The sequence below is a fragment of the Gossypium raimondii genome, chromosome 7 (genome assembly GCF_025698545.1).
Source record: "Gossypium raimondii isolate GPD5lz chromosome 7, ASM2569854v1, whole genome shotgun sequence".
NCBI lineage: Eukaryota > Viridiplantae > Streptophyta > Magnoliopsida > Malvales > Malvaceae > Gossypium > Gossypium raimondii.
The window spans coordinates 2,289,787-2,302,117 of record NC_068571.1 but is presented as its reverse complement, the minus strand read 5'-3'; the positions used below and the strand labels follow the sequence as shown (position 1 = coordinate 2,302,117).

The 12,331-nt window shown below is 33.7% G+C and overlaps 1 non-coding gene across 1 annotated transcript; it reads right to left on the bottom strand.

The window, feature by feature from the left end:
• Positions 1-245: 245 nt before the first annotated feature.
• LOC128042724 (small nucleolar RNA R71) lies at positions 246-352 on the bottom strand. Its single transcript, XR_008198237.1, has one exon. It is a non-coding gene; the product is annotated as a small nucleolar RNA R71 (small nucleolar RNA).
• Positions 353-12,331: the final 11,979 nt, after the last annotated feature.

Sequence of the window (12,331 nt, the reverse complement as noted above, 5' to 3'; positions counted from 1 at the left end):
ATGTTCAGTTTGATGAGTTTCAAGATGAAGATCTGAATGCTCATTTGGCTGACTTTCTAGATATTTGTGATACGTTTAAGATTAATGGTATTACTAATGATGTCATAGGCTTACGGTTGTTCCCAACCTCTTTGAGGAGCAAAGCAAAACAGTAGTTGAATTCACTTCCATAAGGTTCCATCACTACTTAAGCTCAGATGACTGAGAAGTTTTTGTTGAAATAATTTTCACCAACTAAAACAACTAAGTTCAGGAATGATATCTCTTCTTTTGTTCAAATTGATATTGAGACTCTTTATGATACATGGGAGAGATTTAAGGATTTGGTGAGAAGGTGTTCTCACCATGGACTACTTTTATGGCTCCAAGTTCAAACTTTTTACAATGGTTTGAACCCCTCGACTAGACAGATGATTGATGCAACAGCTAGCGGAACATTGAATAACAAAACACCTAAGGTAGCCCAAGAGTTTATTGAGGAGATGACATTAAACAATTTTTAATGGCAAGTTATGTAACAGCCAATTTTGACCCTAATCGGAATAGTGGTTTCGGGACCACAAATCCGAGTCTGAAAAATATTTTAATATTATTTTGTGTGTTTATGATGTGTGAATTTAAATGTGTGAAAGTTTCGTGAATTAATTTTGTTGTTTATGTGTTTAATTGACAAAAGTATCAAATTGCATAAAATGTGAAGTTTGATTATTAAGGTGTAAAGTGCTTATTTGATGGTGGCTTTTAAATATGAGGTTCTTAAAGGGCAATTAGCCCATTTTAAAGGATAGTGGACGGCAATGATAGTTAATATGTATAGTTTTTATATATTAAATATAAAAGTTATAATAATAATATAATATTATGTTATTATATCATAAAACATAAAAGAAATAAACTTTTTCTTCATTGTTTGTATCACCGAAAGTAGAAAAGAAAAACTAGGTTTGAGAGCTTGAAATATTCGGCCCTTTTGAAAGCTTAATTCAAGGTTAGTTTTTGTTCGGTTTTTGATAATTTTTACGTTTTTGAGATCGTTGCTTTGAATACTTCAAAACCCATGCCTTAATTTTGTGAATTGTTGATGATTTGAGAAATGCCATTGATGAATGCTTGAGCTTGTGATAGTTGATGATGAAATATGAAAGATATGTGAAAGATTAACATGCTTTGTCTTTGAATTTTTGATGAATTTGAGTAATTAGGGTTAAGTTGTAAAAATAAAATTTTGAGGACTAAAATGTGAAATAAATGAAATGTGTGGGTTTGTATGGACACTAGGAATATTCGGCCCTTAAGGAGTGTAGTCAAATTTTGTGTATTTTGTCTTTTGAGCAAAAAGGACTAAATTGTGAAAATGTGAAATATTAGGGGTAAAAATGTAATTTTCCCATTTATGTGTTCTTAGACTAAATTGAATGAAAATATGTTTAAATAAGATTTATTTGAATATGTTTAGATCAAGAAACCAAGAAATCGAATTTAGATCGGGGGAAATCAAAGGTAGTTGAGTAGCCGATTTATTAGTCGACGATATCTGAGGTAAGTTATTAAGCATACATATTTGTGTCGTTTTAAATCATCTTAACATCTACTTAATTATGCTGAATTGAATTGATATATATGTAGTGATAAAAATTTTTGAAATATGACGAATTGAGTTGTCGACTTCCAACACTAAGTGTGCGAGTATAAAATATACGATAATGAGATTAGCACTAAGTAATGCGAGTATAAGGGTAAAGCACTAAGTGTGCGAGTTTGATTATTAAGCACTAAGTGTGCGTACTTATTAAATATTTTCGAAAGATTACTAATATCAAGTATTTGACTTATTGAGAAATTATGAGTAATAAAGTGAGTAATAATTATTTTGGTGGTATTCAAGATTAAGTTTTGTAAGTATTAAACCTAGGTGGTGATTATAATTGGAATCATATTTATTTAAGATGATTCTTTATATTTTATGATAATAAAATGCATAATGTACTTGGCCTTGTACTTAAATTTGAAGAAATGCTTATAGTTGTGTTAATATATTGATTTTTGTTAAATCATAGTATGAAGTTAATAATTATATTATACTATGGTAAGCTAAAGGTAAGATGATTTAGAAGTATGAATTGGTTAAATATTATTCTAGATGTTAAGTTAAATTGTAGAGTTTATTTGCTTGTAACTTACTAAGCTAAATTAGCTTACAACGTGTTGGATTATTGTTTTGATGTATAGATTTTGGTGATCGCTACGTGTTTGGGGATCGTCAGCTAAGCTCATCACACTATCGGTGTCTTCTTTTGGTATTTTGCTAAATTGTTTTCAAGTATATGGCATGTATAGCATAGTTTAAAATGTTGATTTTGAAACCAATGTGTTTGTGTAATTAAAAGCCATGCGAAATTGACTTATCTCTTTTTGTTTGAATTTGATTTTGATACATATAGTTAATGGACAATTTGGGGTATATGCTTATGTATCATGTGCATGATTAATTAGATTTAGATAATGTATATATTTGGCTTAGATATAAGTTCAATAATTATTTTCTTTTTAAAGATGTGATGACCTATTGTGTGGTACAGGTTTGATTTAGTGTATGCATATTAAGCATGTAAATTAGGTACAAAATTAGAGGTTAATAGTGTATAATATGGTGCAAGTTGTCAAGGTCATATGAGCACATAACGGTAGTGAGAAAGTAGGTGCATTTTGTGTTATAATTTGATGTATAATGCTATCCAATTAAAGCAATTTAAAGTCGCCAAATTTGATGTCCAATTTTGAGTGTATTGATGTCTGTCCATTTTAATGTGTAATGTTGTCCAATTTTGAGTGTCTTGATCTTGTCCATTTTAATGTATAATGCTGTCCAATTTTGAGTGTATTGATCTGTCCATTTTAATATATAATGTCTGTCCAATTGTGAGTATATTTAAGCTGTCTAATTTGATGTATAATGCTGTCCAATTGTGAGTATATTTAAGTTGTCTAATTTGATGTATAATCTGTCCAATTTTCGTATATTTAAGTCTGTCTAATTTGATGTATAATGCTGTCCATTTTGAGCATGTTATTGCTGTCCAATTTGTTGAGTAATTGCTGTCCAAAATAGAGTTGGTTCTTTATGTACGTAGTATGTTACATAGTTAATCATTTATTAATGAAATAAATAGTTAATCATTTATTAATGAAATAAATGTATGCAAATAGTAGTTTTAATATTGGCTCGGCATATGATATGTAATGATAAATGTTAATTCTTAAAATGTTTTAAGTATTTGAATGATATAAAATTTTAATTAGTAAAGCATGATTGATATTTAGTGTGGATTGTTAATGACTTATATTTTTGGCGAATAAATTGTTTTTAATAATTAGGTGAAATAATTTAGGATTTTAAATATATATATATACATATTCAAGACACATATTTATATGCAGCTTGATATTTGGTTCATTCTGTTAAGTGAAATGTTTCAATATTTAGTATCACTCCTTAATCCTAATCCGATGACCGATATAGGTTAGGGGTGTTACATTTTATGTTGGTATCAGAGCTACGGTTTAGTCGATTCTAGGACTAATGTAGCGCGTATGAGTCTAGCTATACATGCCATATTTTATATTGAGATAGTGTGATGACTTCTGACATTTACAAATGTGTTTTCGTATAGTAATGGATCCCGATCGAACTGTAGCGGATGATGTCGAGAGTGTAGCCCCTGCTACTGTACAAGGGACGGAGTCGGTTGATTCTCGACCGAATACGAGTAGCCATGGTGATGAGACTAAACAAGCCTTTTATACTATGATGAGTGAATGGTTTACTCAATATATCCGGACAAATCCGGCTGTTCAACAACCTCCAACCCCGATTAACCCATTTCCAATGCCTGTGGTACCTCCGACTATCGATCCTATGAGATTGAATAAACCTCCTGTTGATAAAATAAGAAAATATGGAGCTGAAGAATTTAGGGCCACAGCTAGTGATGATGCTGAACGGGCTAAATTTTGGCTCGATAATACCATTCGTGTCTTCGATGAATTATCCTGTATGCCTGATGAGTGCCTGAAATGTGCGATATCTTTGTTACGGGATTCAGCTTACTATTGGTGGAACACTTTAGTTTCGATTGTTCTGAAAGAGCGTGTCACTTGGGATTTCTTTCAGACAGAATTTCGTAAAAAGTATATCAGTCAGCGATTCATTGATCAGAAACGCAAAGAATTTCTCGAGCTAAAGCAGGGTCATATGGCCGTATCTGATTATGAGCGCGAGTTTGTGAGACTCAGCCGATATGCCCGAGAGTGTGTTGCGACCGAGACTACTATGTGTAAAAGATTCGAGGAAGGGCTGAATGAAGACATAAAATTGCTTGTAGGCATACTCGAAATAAAAGAGTTCGTAGTACTCGTCGAGCGAGCTTGCAAGGCTGAAGAACTCAGCAAAGAGAAAAGAAAAGCTGAGTTTGAAGCTAGTGATTTTCACAAGAGATCAGCGAGTAAAACTTTCCAGATGACAACAAAAAAGTTCAGAGATGTTAGTAGCCGATCTAAGGCTACTGTCGGGCTTTCTATACAAGAACGATCACCAATGAGTTCAAGAGCCACCTCAGTTGCTAGTGTTGGTAATACCCGACTGAATAAACTTGAGTGTCAGTAGTGTGGTAGGAGACATGTTGGTGAGTGTTGGGGCAAGTACAACAATCGAGTTTGCTATAGCTGTGGATCGAAAGATCATTTTATTCGTGAGTGCCCAGAGTTTGCGGATCGAAATTCGACTCAGAATATGAGATCGGGCAACACAGCAGCTCGAGGTAGACCACCCAGAAACACGGGTAATGTGAGTGCTAGTCAGAGAGGTACTAAAGATACAGCTGTTAGATCTGAGGCTCGCGCACCTGCTAGAGCCTATGCCATTCGCGCACGTGAGGAGGCTTCATCCCCAGACGTTATCACTGGTACTTTCACTCTCTATAATACTAATGTTATTGCACTGATTGATCCTGGTTCAACTCATTCATATGTGTGTGAAACTTTAGCATTCAGTAAGACTTTGCCTATTAAGTCTACTGAATTTGTGATTAGAGTATCAAACCCCCTGGGCCGGTGTGTGTTGGTTGACAAAGTGTGTAAGAATTGTCCGTTGATGATTCGAGATTTGTGTTTTACGGCCGATTTGATGTTGTTTCCATTTGACGAGTTCGATATAATTTTGGGTATGGACTGGTTGACTTCACACGATGCTGTGGTTAACTGCAAAAGGAAGACTATTGATCTAAGATGCCTGAATGACAAGATTATTCGGATTGAATCTAATGATCTGAATGGTTTATCGGCGATGATATCCTCTATGTTGGCTCAGAAGTATGTGAGAAAAGGTTGTGAAGCTTATCTTGCATATGTTCTTGATAGTAAAGTGATAGAAAAGAAGATTGAATCAGTACCTATTGTATGTGAGTATCCAGATGTGTTTCCTGAAGAGTTACCGGGTTTACCACCTATTCGAGAAGTAGAGTTTGGTATTGAGTTAGTACCGGGGATGACTCCAATTTCGATAGCTCCATACCGTATGGCACCGACCGAATTAAAAGAACTAAAAGCACAGTTGCAAGAGTTGACTGATAAAGGTTTTGCATGACCGAGTTTCTCTCCTTGGGGTGCACCAGTTCTATTTGTGAGAATGAAAGACGGAACAATGAGAATGTGCATTGATTACCGACAGCTCAATAAGGTGACTATAAAGAATAAGTATCCGTTACCACGGATTGATGATTTGTTTGATCAGTTGAAAGGGGCTACTGTGTTTTCGAAGATAGATCTGAGATCAGGCTACTATCAGTTGCGAGTTAAAGACTCTGATGTGCCAAAGACTACTTTCCGAACGAGGTATGGACATTATGAGCTTCTGGTTATGCCTTTTGCACTTACTAATGCACCTGCTATTTTCATGGACTTGATGAATCAGATCTTTAGACAGTACCTAGATTAGTTTGTAGTGGTATTTATAGATGATATCTTGATCTACTCCCGTGATGAGACAGAGCATGTCGAACATTTGAGACTTGTGTTACAGACTTTACGAGATAAACAGTTGTATGCAAAATTCAGTAAATGTGAGTTTTGGTTACGTGAAGTTAGTTTCTTGGGCCATGTTATATCGGCATCAGGTATTCGAGTTGATTCGAGCAAGATTTCAGCTATACTTGATTGGAAACCTCCGAGAAATGTTTCGGAAGTTCGAACTTTTCTGGGACTTGCGGGCTATTATAGACGGTTCGTAAAAGGATTCTCTATGATTGCGACCCCGATGATAAAGCTACTACAGAAAGACGTTAAGTTTGAGTGGTCAGAAAAGTGCCAGAAAAGTTTCAATTAGTTGAAAGCTCTTTTGACCGAAGCTCCAGTATTAGTTCAGCCAGAATCGGGTAAAGAGTTTGTTATCTATAGTGATGCATCTTTAAATGGTTTGGGTTGTGTTTTGATGCAGTAAGGCAAAGTTGTAGCCTATGCCTCGAGACAGTTAAAGCCGCACGAAAAGAACTATCCGACGCACGATTTGGAATTGGCCGCTATTGTATTTGCATTGAAAATATGGCGCCACTATCTGTTTGGTGAAAAATGTCATGTTTATTCCGATCACAAAAGCCTGAAGTACTTGATGACTCAGAAAGATCTAAATTTGAGACAGCGTCGATGGTTAGAATTGCTAAAAGATTACGAGCTTGTGATTGACTATCATCCGGGAAAGGCTAATGTTGTTGCTGATGCCCTAAGTCGAAAAACACTATTTACTTTGCGTGCAATGAATGCACATATGGCTATATCTGATGATGGTGCGATAGTAGCTGAATTGAAAGCAAAACCATTACTTGTTCAACAGATTTGTGAAGCTCAGAAAGCTGATGATGATTTAATCGCAAAACGAGCTCAGTGTGACTTAAATATTGATTCAGAGTTTCTAATTGATGCTGAGGATTGTTTGAGATTCAGAAACCGATTATGTGTTCTGAGAAATTCAAAGTTAATTCAGGTGATTTTGAATGAAGCTCATAATAGTCGATTTTCTGTTCATCCGGGTAGTACGAAAATGTACAACGACCTGAAACAGCACTATTGGTGGCATGGTATGAAACGAGACATTTCTGACTTTGTTTCGAAATGTTTAAGTTGTCAGCAAGTTAAAGCAGAGCATCAGGTACCATCTGGGTTGCTTCAGCCGATCATGATACCTGAATGGAAATGGGATCGAGTCACGATGGATTTCGTATCCGGTTTACCGTTGACACCGAGCAAGAAAGATGCAATCTGGGTTATTGTTGATAGATTGACAAAATCGACACACTTTATTCCGATTCGCACAGATTTTTCGCTCGATAAACTCGTGGAATTGTATGTTTCACAAATTGTGAGGTTGCATGGTGTACCTATTTCTATTGTTTCGGACAGAGACCCGAGATTTACATCGCGGTTTTGGAGGAAATTACAAGATGCTTTAGGTACGAAACTACATTTTAGCATAGCTTTCCATCCGCAAATAGATGGTCAATCCAAGCGAATCATTCAGATACTTGAGGATATGTTGAGATGTTGCATTCTTGAGTTTGAAGGTACGTGGGAACGATACTTACCTTTGATTGAATTTGCTTATAATAATAGCTTTCAATCTAGTATCAAAATGGCACCTTACGAGGCTTTGTACGGTCGTAAATGTCGTACTCCATTGTATTGGACTGAGCTCAGTGAAAATAAGATACACGTGGTCGATTTGATTAAAGAGACTGAACAGAAAGTGAAAGTGATTCGGGACAGTCTGAAATCAGCAACGGATCGTCAGAAATCCTATGTGGATTTGAAAACAAAGGATATAGAATTTCAGATCGGGGACAAAGTGTTTTTGAAAGTCTCACCGTGGAAGAAAATACTCAGATTTGGTCGCAAAGGCAAATTAAGTCCGAGATTCATTGGACCGTATGAGATTATAGAGAGCATCGGCCCGGTTGCTTATAGATTGTTGTTGCCACCTGAGTTAGAAAAGATTCACAATGTATTCCATGTTTCGATGCTTCGTAGATACAGATCCGATCCTTCGCACGTGATTAGTCCGACCGAGATTGAAATTAACTCTGATATGTCATATGAAGAAGAACCGATTCGCGTTCTAGCTCATGAAGTTAAAGAACTACGAAATAAGAAAATTCCGTTAGTAAAAGTACTATGGCATAAACACGGAGTTGAAGAGGCAACTTGGGAGCTGGAAGGCACAATGAAAGAACGCTATCCGAACATATTCACTGGTAAGATTTTCGGGGACGAAAATTTTTAAAAGGGGGAGAGTTGTAACAGCCCAATTTTGACCCTAATCGGAATAGTGGTTTCGAGACCACAAATCCGAGTCTGAAAAATATTTTAATATTATTTTGTGTGTTTATGATGTGTGAATTTAAATGTGTGAAAGTTTCGTGAATTAATTTTGTTGTTTATGTGTTTAATTGACAAAAGTATCAAATTGCATAAAATGTGAAGTTTGATTATTAAGGTGTAAAGTGCTTATTTGATGGTGGCTTTTAAATATGAGGTTCTTAAAGGGCAATTAGCCCATTTTAAAGGATAGTGGACGGCAATGATAGTTAATATGTATAGTTTTTATATATTAAATATAAAAGTTATAATAATAATATAATATTATGTTATTATATCATAAAACATAAAAGAAATAAACTTTTTCTTCATTGTTTGTATCACCGAAAGTAGAAAAGAAAAACTAGGTTTGAGAGCTTGAAATATTCGCCCTTTTGAAAGCTTAATTCAAGGTTAGTTTTTGTTCGGTTTTGATAATTTTTACGTTTTTGAGATCGTTGCTTTGAATACTTCAAAACCCATGCCTTAATTTTGTGAATTGTTGATGATTTGAGAAATGCCATTGATGAATGCTTGAGCTTGTGATAGTTGATGATGAAATATGAAAGATATGTGAAAGATTAACATGCTTTGTCTTTGAATTTTTGATGAATTTGAGTAATTAGGGTTAAGTTGTAAAAATAAAATTTTTGAGGGACTAAAATGTGAAATAAATGAAATGTGTGGGTTTGTATGGACACTAGGAATATTCGGCCCTTAAGGAGTGTAGTCAAATTTTGTGTATTTTGTCTTTTGAGCAAAAAGGACTAAATTGTGAAAATGTGAAATATTAGGGGTAAAAATGTAATTTGCCCATTTATGTGTTCTTAGACTAAATTGAATGAAAATATGTTTAAATAAGATTTATTTGAATATGTTTAGATCAAGAAACCAAGAAATCAGATTTAGATCGGGGGAAATCAAAGGTAGTTGAGTAGCCGATTTATTAGTCGACGATATCCGAGGTAAGTTATTAAGCATACATATTTGTGTCGTTTTAAATCATCTTAACATCTACTTAATTATGCTGAATTGAATTGATATATATGTAGTGATAAAAATTTTTGAAATATGACGAATTGAGTTGTCGACTTCCAACACTAAGTGTGCGAGTATAAAAATATACGATAATGAGATTAGCACTAAGTGTGCGAGTATAAGGGTAAAGCACTAAGTGTGCGAGTTTGATTATTAAGCACTAAGTGTGCGTACTTATTAAATATTTTCGAAAGATTACTAATATCAAGTATTTGACTTATTGAGAAATTATGAGTAATAAAGTGAGTAATAATTATTTTGGTGGTATTCAAGATTAAGTTTTGTAAGTATTAAACCTAGGTGGTGATTATAATTGGAATCATATTTATTTAAGATGATTCTTTATATTTTATGATAATAAAATGCATAATGTACTTGGCCTTGTACTTAAATTTGAAGAAATGCTTATAGTTGTGTTAATATATTGATTTTGTTAAATCATAGTATGAAGTGAATAATTATATTATACTATGGTAAGCTAAAGGTAAGATGATTTAGAAGTATGAATTGGTTAAATATTATTCTAGATGTTAAGTTAAATTGTAGAGTTTATTTGCTTGTAACTTACTAAGCTAAATTAGCTTACAACGTGTTGGATTATTGTTTTGATGTATAGATTTTGGTGATCGCCACGTGTTTGGGGATCGTCACTAAGCTCATCACACTATCGGTGTCTTCTTTTGGTATTTTGCTAAATTGTTTTCAAGTATATGGCATGTATAGCATAGTTTAAAATGTTGATTTTGAAACCAATGTGTTTGTGTAATTAAAAGCCATGCGAAATTGGCTTATCTCTTTTTGTTTGAATTTGATTTTGATACATATAGTTAATGGACAATTTGGGGTATATGCTTATGTATCATGTGCATGATTAATTAGATTTAGATAATGTATATATTTGGCTTAGATATAAGTTCAATAATTATTTTCTTTTTAAAGATGTGATGACCTATTGTGTGGTACAGGTTTGATTTAGTGTATGCATATTAAGCATGTAAATTAGGTACAAAATTAGAGGTTAATAGTGTATAATATGGTGCAAGTTGTCAAGGTCATATGAGCACATAACGGTAGTGAGAAAGTAGGTGCATTTTTGTGTTATAATTTGATGTATAATGCTATCCAATTAAAGCAATTTAAAGCTACCAAATTTGATGTCCAATTTTGAGTGTATTGATGCTGTCCATTTTAATGTGTAATGTTGTCCAATTTTGAGTGTACTGATGCTGTCCATTTTAATGTATAATGCTGTCCAATTTTGAGTGTATTGATGCTGTCCATTTTAATATATAATGCTGTCCAATTGTGAGTATATTTAAGCTGTCTAATTTGATGTATAATGCTGTCCAATTGTGAGTATATTTAAGCTGTCTAATTTGATGTATAATGCTGTCCAATTTTGGGTATATTTAAGTTGTCTAATTTGATGTATAATGCTGTCCATTTTGAGCATGTTATTGCTGTCCAATTTGTTGAGTAATTGCTGTCCAAAATAGAGTTGGTTCTTTATGTCTGTAGTATGTTACATAGTTAATCATTTATTAATGAAATAAATGTATGCAAATAGTAGTTTTAATATTGGCTCGGCATATGATATGTAATGATAAATGTTAATTCTTAAAATTTTTTAAGTATTTGAATGATATAAAATTTTTAATTAGTAAAGCATGATTGATATTTAGTGTGGATTGTTAATGACTTATATTTTTGGCGAATAAATTGTTTTTGATAATTAGGTGAAATAAATTAGGATTTTAAATATATATATTTACATATTCAAGACACATATTTATATGCAGCTTGATATTTGGTTCATTCTGTTAAGTGAAATGTTTCAATATTTAGTATCACTCCTTAATCCTAATCCGGCGACGGATATGGGTTGGGGGTGTTACAAGTTACGAGAGTAAAACCTGCCATGGCAGGTGGAGTTTTTTATATTGATGCAGTTTCTATGTTAGTGAGTCAGGTTGAAGCTCTTGGTAAGAAAATTGATGGTTTAAGTTTGGCTAAATAGGTGAATCCTATAATGCAATGTGATGCGACTGGAGCGGGGATGATCAATCTGAAATGTTTACCCTTGAGTTCTAACATGGAGCATGAGCAAGTCAACTTTATGGGTAACAATTCTAGACCTCAGAACAACTTTTATAGTAATAATTATAATCCAAGATGGAAGAATCATCCAAAGTTCTCTTGGGGTGGACAAGGTAATCAAAGGTCACAAACACCTTCGGGTTTTCAGCAATTTATCAGTAAGAAAAGAAATTGAACCTTGAGGAGATGTTAGTTAAATTTATTTTGGTGTCTGAAACTCGATTTCAAAACACTGAGATAGCCCTGAAAAATTAACAAGCATCGATTCAAGGGCTTGAAAATCAGATTGGACAGCTCACTAGATTGGTTTTAGAAAGACAGCAAGGTAGCTTACCTAGTAACATTGAAACTAACCCAAAGGAGCAAGTCCACACAATCATTATTTGAAGTGTGGAAAGGTTAGTCGAGCCTGAAAAGAAGTTGAGTCTAGAAGTTATTGAGAAAAATGATGGGGTTGAAGAAAGTAAGAAAGAGCATAAGTCGGTGGTTAGAGAATATAAACCACGAATTCCATAAGCAGCATTGAATAAAGAATGCATAAACAACCTATAAGGTAAATTTCTTGAACTTTTGAAAAAATTGCATATTAACTTACCTTTTGTTGAACCTATTTCACAGATGTCAACATGATTAAACAATTCAATAATATAAATAGTACACAATGTGAAATTTAATTCAATAATATAAATAGTAGACATAAATTCAAAAAAAAGTTTTTGGGGTTCGGAGGAAGTAAAAGTTTTGAGAGAAAGCAAAAGGAAAAAAAATTTGGGAGTTTGGGGAAGTAAAAGTTTTA